General features: G+C 53.8%; 2 non-coding genes across 2 annotated transcripts; one reads left to right on the top strand and one right to left on the bottom strand.

The window, feature by feature from the left end:
* The first annotated feature begins 2,474 nt into the window (after nt 1–2,474).
* On the top strand, nt 2,475–2,637 carry LOC134537125 (U1 spliceosomal RNA). The gene has a single exon (XR_010075941.1). It is a non-coding gene; the product is annotated as a U1 spliceosomal RNA (small nuclear RNA).
* Nucleotides 2,638–2,933: 296 nt separating this feature from the next.
* LOC134537151 (U5 spliceosomal RNA) lies at nt 2,934–3,055 on the bottom strand. Its single transcript, XR_010075962.1, has one exon. It is a non-coding gene; the product is annotated as a U5 spliceosomal RNA (small nuclear RNA).
* Nucleotides 3,056–6,594: the final 3,539 nt, after the last annotated feature.

Here is a 6,594-nt window from a genome sequence, read left to right as displayed (position 1 = left end):
CTTGGTGTCCGCGTCTAGGCCCATCCTCAGCGGGACCACCGATGAGACTGGGTAACCATCGCTACAAGCTGCTCCTGGAGTTCTTCTGGTGTTGTTGCTAAGGGCAGTCGTTTCACGACTACCCTGTCGCACTTTTCGTCTGGGCGCAGTCCAGTGAAAGGCTGGAAGCCTTTTTGCTTCAGGGATTCGTAGAGAATGGCATGGTCATAAGCGTTGGTAGTATAAATTGAAGTTTTGTCACGTATGCTTGTCAGGGTGAGGGCGCCGGTAAGTTGCTTTTGCAGCCTTGCTGCGGTGAGGAAAGGTTGGGCATGGGCGGGAACAATGCAGGAAATTGGTGGCATTTTGGGCTGCGGTGAGGTGTTCTGGGCTGGGGTGGATGGACGTGCGAGGAGTGGTGGAAGGGCCAGGGGCGGTGGAGTTGGAAGGCTGCTGGTTGTCTTTGTGAGCAGTGCGCCTCTGTTTTCTTTGTAGTCTCTGTCTCGTTGGGAGGGTGGGAGCATCGTCGGGGTCATCAACATCCAGGAGCAGATTGTCAGCGAATCGGTTGCTGGTGGTGATGGAGGTGTTGGATATGGTGAACCAATGAAGTCTTTTCGGGGGCGTTTGAACGTCTTCTTCGGCTTGGTGAAGCCGTCGGCCATGGTGATGTCCTGGGGTGGTGGTGGTGCTTGGTGCGCTGGTGGAGGCGGTCCGAGTGGGAGGTCAAGAAAGGCAGGTATTTGTTTTTGTTGGTCCTGTTGTTGTAGTTGGAGTTGTCTCAGTTGAATATTAATTTGGTCCTGGAGTTCCTGTTGTTGTTGGTGTTGTGGTTGGTTGTGGTCATTGTTTGGCGTGGCAGTCATGTAGGAGAAAATTGGCGAGCTGCTCACTGTTGAGGTCGTAAACGTGGTTGTCGTGAGCGTGGTAGGCAGGCCCGATGTTGGAATTAGTCCGTCCAACCTGCGAAGCTCAGATACTTTGACACAAGTGGTCTGCATTTTCAGGTTCTCACTTGCAGTCACAGTGCGCGAGGAAGTGTCTGTATGGTCATGTCCGGTGGGTGCAACAGTGCCAAGAGCGATGCTCGATTGGCAACTACTGTTGGGTGCATTTGGGTTGATTGGGGTAATTTTGGGTGGTGTGGCAGTCAACACTGGTAACGAGGGATACTCCTCACTTGTCTGCATCTTAAAAAGTCACTTCCAGTTGATACAAGAAGAAAAAATGAGAAATAGGCAGGATTAGTCTTTCTGTATTCACACCAGGCAGCGTACACAATCGCTCGCGCGCGCGGCGCGCGCTCAGCGCGCCTGGAGGGACGCCCACGAACTTGGTGCTAATTCGCGGTAAATTTCGTGACAAAAACCCTTACAAAACTCCACCTAGCACTGAAAGGATGAAAAAACTGGCATAGGAATGATTTAAATTAATTTTTAAATGATGATACAGTAATTTCAGAATTTAAAACAATAACTACGATTTAATTGTATTAATTTTTAAACACTTGAGAAAACACTTGAATAATTGTGGGAAATGAAGTAAATATATATTTAATAACAATGTTTCAGTACCCAGTCCACTTCGTGCAAGTTAATGTCTCGAAAATAGTAGTTTATTTAGTGGAAATTATCACAGGTCAGTAGCTGTAGCAGAGCATACCTGCCTCGAGTGGCCATAGAGGTTGGCCACTACGACACACACTCTACCCGAATTTCAGTCCATGGTTGATTGTTTACAAGTGACAAAGCGAAAAATGTACATTTGTTTTTAGCAGTTTTTGTGCAAATTACAGAAGAGAAACACTCACATTCATTTGTGGATGTGAAGGCGAACTCCAGGAATCATTCCACACGCAACACGGGTCCGAAAACGCAATAAATACCACGAAAACACCGAATCGCGCGCGACAACAAAACCATAGAATATACAATCTTTAGTAAAAGGCAAAAGATTTATGCGTTTGAAGGGAAACCAGAGCACGGTTGAAACTTTGAAAATCCGGACTATATAGGAAAAATGTGCGGACCACCAATAATGGTGAAAATAGTGTACGGTCGTGCAGCCTGAAGCCGCGAATCGTCCGAAAATCGCCTCGTGGGACACGGCACTCGATATCTCGTGAAACCCTAAGTATGTTGCTAATGGAAAAAAGTTCCCCATTTGACTGTGCTATGGTGCCCGCCTTTTTGCCGAGGCGGACGCGACGACCAGATTGCCGCCACGCGGCAAACGGGGTAACCAAATGCACGCGGCAGTCGACCGTCGCCGTGGGTACAGAAACAAAGGAAACGAGGTGCGAGTAGAAACGGGCAATTGTAGGAAGAAATTGTATTTGCATTGTTGGTGTGTACTGTCATGTAGTGTGATGAACTGGCACGGGAGGGTTATGTCTGGGGAAAGAGCTGTTTCGGAGGTAGAAGTACATAACCTCAAAACACGTTGATGAGGTGGTCCGAGCTCCAAGTGAAATAGAAAAGCGAACACTGCGCAGCATACTTACCTGGCGTAGGGGCTACCCTGATCAAGCAGGAGGTTCCCCCAGGGTGAGGCTCTTCCCTTGCACTTCGGTTGAGCTGACCTCTGCGATTACCCCAAATGTGGGTAACTCGGGCACGTAATTTTTGGTAGTTGGGACTGCGTTCGCGCTGTCCCGGTGAAAAAAATTTCAACTAAGTAGTTGTGAAGTAGTGTTAAGAATTATGTACAGTGAAGTTGTAGATATTTTTTTTTCATATCTGTGTATGGTGTGTAATGCATTCGTAGGTCTGAAGTTTACGGTGCCTTGGCGAAGAACCCCACCGTCTTGAAAGTGTGGAAGCAAGGTACGTAATTGTGCATGGTAATAGTTTAAAAAGAAAAAAAAATTTCGCATGAACGATACTTGTCCAATTCAATTTTTTAGATTTCCCCTCCCCGCCTCACCCCCGGGCCCAGTGGTTTAACGGTAACCGGCCCAGTGTGTAAACACTGGGCACAACAAAAAAATTGTTTAAAGACTCATCAAATGTTCCCCTCCACGGAAATCTTTAGTAAAAGACGAAAGATTTATGCGTTTAAAGGGAAACCAGAGCACGGTTGAAACTTTGAAAATCCGGACTATATAGGAAAAATGTGCGGACCACCACTAATGGTGAAAATAGTGTACGGTCGTGCAGCCTGAAGCCGCGAATCGTCCGAAAATCGCCTCGTGGGACACGGCACTCGATATCTCGTGAAACCCTAAGTATGTTGCTAATGGAAAAAAGTTCCCCTCTCTTTTTTTTTTTGGTGCCCGCCTTTTTGCCGAGGCGGACGCGACGACCAGAGTGCCGCCACGCGGCAAACGGGGTAACCAAATGCACGTAGCGGTCGACCGTCGCAGTGGGTACAGAAACAAAGGAAACGAGGTGCGAGTAGAAACGGGCAATTGTAGGAAGAAATTGTATTACATTGTTGGTGTGTACTCTCATGTTGTGTGATGAACTGGCACGGGAGTGTTATGTCTGGGGAAAGAGCTGTTTCGGAGGTAGAAGTACATAACCTCAAAAAACGTTGATGAGGTGGTCCGAGCTCCAAGTGAAATAAAAAAGCGAAACACTGTGCAGCATAGTTACCTGGCGTAGGGGCTACCCTGATAAAGCAAGTGGCTCCCCCAGTTATTTTACCAGTATAAATTTTTCGGCGCATATATGCCCATTAGAATCAGTTGGAACGACGCGTGAAGCAGAAGGCAGCGATCGAGTGTGAGTATTGATCCTCCCCAGTGCTGCGCGCAGTGCTGGCAGACGGAACTACTTCCTCCCCCCTCCGCTTCACCACCGTGCCCCGTGAAACAACAGTAACCGCGGGACTGTGTAAACTCTTGGCCCCAACTCGTAGTAGTTCCAGCTGTGGCCGACAGAGCTGCGCTACGGTCGCGCGATGCGCCTCCTCCCCGCCGCACCCCTGGGCCCATTGGTTTAACATTAACCGGGGGTGTGTGTAAAACTCTCGCGCGCGGCGTTTCCCCCCCGCTCCGCTTCACCCCCGCACCCATCGGTTTAACGGTAACTGGTGGAGTGTTTAAGTCACTCGCGCGAGGCGTTTCTCTCACCCCCGCGCCCAGTGGTTTAACGGGAACCACTGGACTGTGTAAACTGGCAAGTGGGTCCTGTGTCGCCGTGCTGGAAGTGAACCGCACCGTTCCCGATTCAAACAATGAGTGTTCCTCTGACATTGCGTGCCGCGAACTATTAAATTTGCCGACTGGTAAAATGTCGTCATCTCGCCCGAAGACGCCCTCCAAGGCGTCCCGGCTGCCCCTGCCGATCTCCCCGCCTCACCAAACGCGATCCACGGGGAAACCAGACCTGAAAACTTACATGGACCGGCATTCTATCCAGGCCTCACAGCGGCTGGAGAGTTATAAGGCCATGTCTGTGGAACAACAGCGCGCGGCTTTGGGACTTGGAACCCAACCTGGCCCTGCGCCCACCCAAGCCCCCGCCCATGCCTCTCCAACAACTTCTGATGTGCCGATGCCACCTCCTGCACCACCGACAGGACCGCCCCACACCCCAACCAAAACTGTGGGGCAAATTACATTGTACGGCCAATCGTCGCAGGCCAGCACGTCGGCGTGCGTACCGCGACCCATTGATATGACTGACGACGCAAGGAGCCTCGTCTCGCCCACTGTTCCTCTGTCCAACAGGTTCGACTCCCTGTCGAACCTGGGGGACACCGACTCCATGTGTGAAACGGACACAGACTTCGAGACAGTGAAGTGTCGAAAGCGCAAGCGCCCGACAAAGTCCGCCACAGACCATTCTGACCAGTCCACTCAGAAGAAGGCCCCGCGGCAGTCCACTGCTCCAACCACGACACCGAACGTGCCGCAAGGCGCCCGCGGACCCAGAACCCCGCCCATCTACTGCCAGGCGGACATCCTCGCGTCCCGCCTGCGCGAAATGCGCGCCCACCTGGGGGACTTCCTGGTGAAGCTCTCCGGGCAGCAAACGACATTCTTCCCGAACTCCCGTGTACAACACGAGAAGCTCCTGGAGCACCTGATTACGGCTCAGGCAGAGCCGTTCACCCGCCGATTCCCAGGCACAAAGAATGGGAATGTGGTCATTTCAAATCTGCCGGCGGACATGCCGGTAGAGGAAATCAGGTCCGACCTGGAGGAGTTCGGATACGAGGTCCGCCAGGTGAGGCAAATAGAGCGGCGTGGGGATGAGCCTAGGAAGTTCAGGCACTTCCACATCACCCTGGAGGGGAATAGAAGGACGGGGGACCTGCTGAAACTCCGATACCTGGGCATGTATGCCGTCTCTGTGACCAAACACAATCCCCGCGGCCCCCTGCAGTGTCGGCGCTGCCAGGAATACAACCATAACACAGGGGACTGCCACAGGTCCCCTGTGTGCTTCAAGTGCTCGGGTGGCCACTGGTCACGAGACTGCCCAGTCGACAGGTCGGTCCCCCCAACCTGCCCCAACTGCAAGGGCCCCCACCTGGGTGGAAGTGTGGACTGCCCCAGGCATGTGGCGTATGAAGCCTGGCAACAGCATGCACGCAGTTCTGGTCCGCGGGCGGCCCGCGAATTTAACAGGGCGGGCGCGGACTTCCCGGACCTGGGTGCGCAGAGGCACGGCGGCCGAGGCTTGGCAACGCCGCAGCAAGCTGGCACCGCCGCGGCGGGCCAGGTGCATGCTCGGCAGGCAGCTTCCGGAAGCGTTCCCGCCCCCCGGTTCCCCACCCCTGATGACCTTGACAGGGCGGTTGTCGCGCTGTCTGCGCTCATCAAGGAGGCCGGCAAGGCAGCCATTCCCCTCAAACGGCCCACGCGGAGCGGGCGCGCCTTCCCGGGCGTTTGGCTGCCCTGTTCAGCGTCAGGAACCAGGCCCGGCGTCGCTGGCAGACCACCCGCCTCCCGATATACGACGCCCTTTATCGTGTGCTGCGCCGGACTTGCAGGCGCAAGTTCAGGGAATGGCAGGCGAGCAATGACATAGCGAGGCTCAGGGCCGTCACGCACAACAGGGACCAGGTCTGGACGTGCGTGCTGCGCCTCAGGGACAAGCCCACTGTCATTCCCCCCCTGCAGTCCGGCGGAGTGCTCCGGCACATGGCCGACGAGAGGGTGGAGGCGCTGGCCACAGTTAGCAACGAGTTCTACACTCCGCGAAGAGGATGCGCAGATCTCTCCGACTCGAGCGACAGTGATGGGGAACAGAGGTTCGCGGCATCGAAGTTGGTATTCCCCCCCCCCCCTCCCCGCCCAGACGTTACCCTGGTCACCCCCAGGGAACTAGGGAAACTACTCCGGTCCCTGAAGTTGAAGACCGCATCAGGACCGGACAAAATCCCAAACATTGTCATCTCCAACCTCCCCTTCAAAGCTGTTGTCCTGTTCACCAGAGTGATTAAAGTCAATTTTTCTGCTCGGCCACTTCCCGACCTGCTGGAAGCAGGCCACCATTATCCCGGTGCCGAAACCCGGCAAACCCCCCGACCCCCACCTCTTACAGGCCCATCACTCTCCTCAGCTGCCTGTCCAAGGTTTGCGAGAAGCTCCTCTACAGGCGACTGTACCTCCATGCCGACAAGAGGCAGCTCCTTCCCCATCACCAATTCGGGTTCCCGCTT

Source organism: Bacillus rossius, chromosome 11 (genome assembly GCF_032445375.1).
Source record: "Bacillus rossius redtenbacheri isolate Brsri chromosome 11, Brsri_v3, whole genome shotgun sequence".
Lineage (NCBI taxonomy): Eukaryota > Metazoa > Arthropoda > Insecta > Phasmatodea > Bacillidae > Bacillus > Bacillus rossius.
This window is presented reverse-complemented; position numbering and strand designations above follow the sequence as displayed.